We start from the raw sequence: 362 nt of genomic DNA, 5'->3' as shown, positions 1-362 counted from the left end.
CCCATAACCTCCACCTTGGCTATTTTCCAACAGAGGAGTAAAATATGGCGAAAAGCTTAATTGTAGCTAGATCCAAATGACAATTTCTCAGCTGTTTTGGAATAAAGTTCGAGTTCTATGGCCATCAATTGGGAATTCCTAGCATTTAATTATGCATTCATGCTTCAAATGTCTTCTATGTGCAAAGCCCATGGAAACAGCCACCCTTTTGCAACAAGAATCGGCAGTCTGCAATCACAAAAGAAGAACACACGTGCCAGAAGAGTGCGTGTTGAATATAGGATCCGGTGCTCTCACCGCCATGGCTGTGGTTTATTCCCAGTCAGGGAACAGTAGAGTGCACAATTGCTACCATGGTGGCT

The sequence above is a fragment of the Austrofundulus limnaeus genome, unplaced genomic scaffold (assembly GCF_001266775.1).
Source record: "Austrofundulus limnaeus strain Quisiro unplaced genomic scaffold, Austrofundulus_limnaeus-1.0 Scaffold10651, whole genome shotgun sequence".
Taxonomy (NCBI): Eukaryota; Metazoa; Chordata; class Actinopteri; order Cyprinodontiformes; family Rivulidae; genus Austrofundulus; species Austrofundulus limnaeus.
This window is presented reverse-complemented; position numbering follows the sequence as displayed.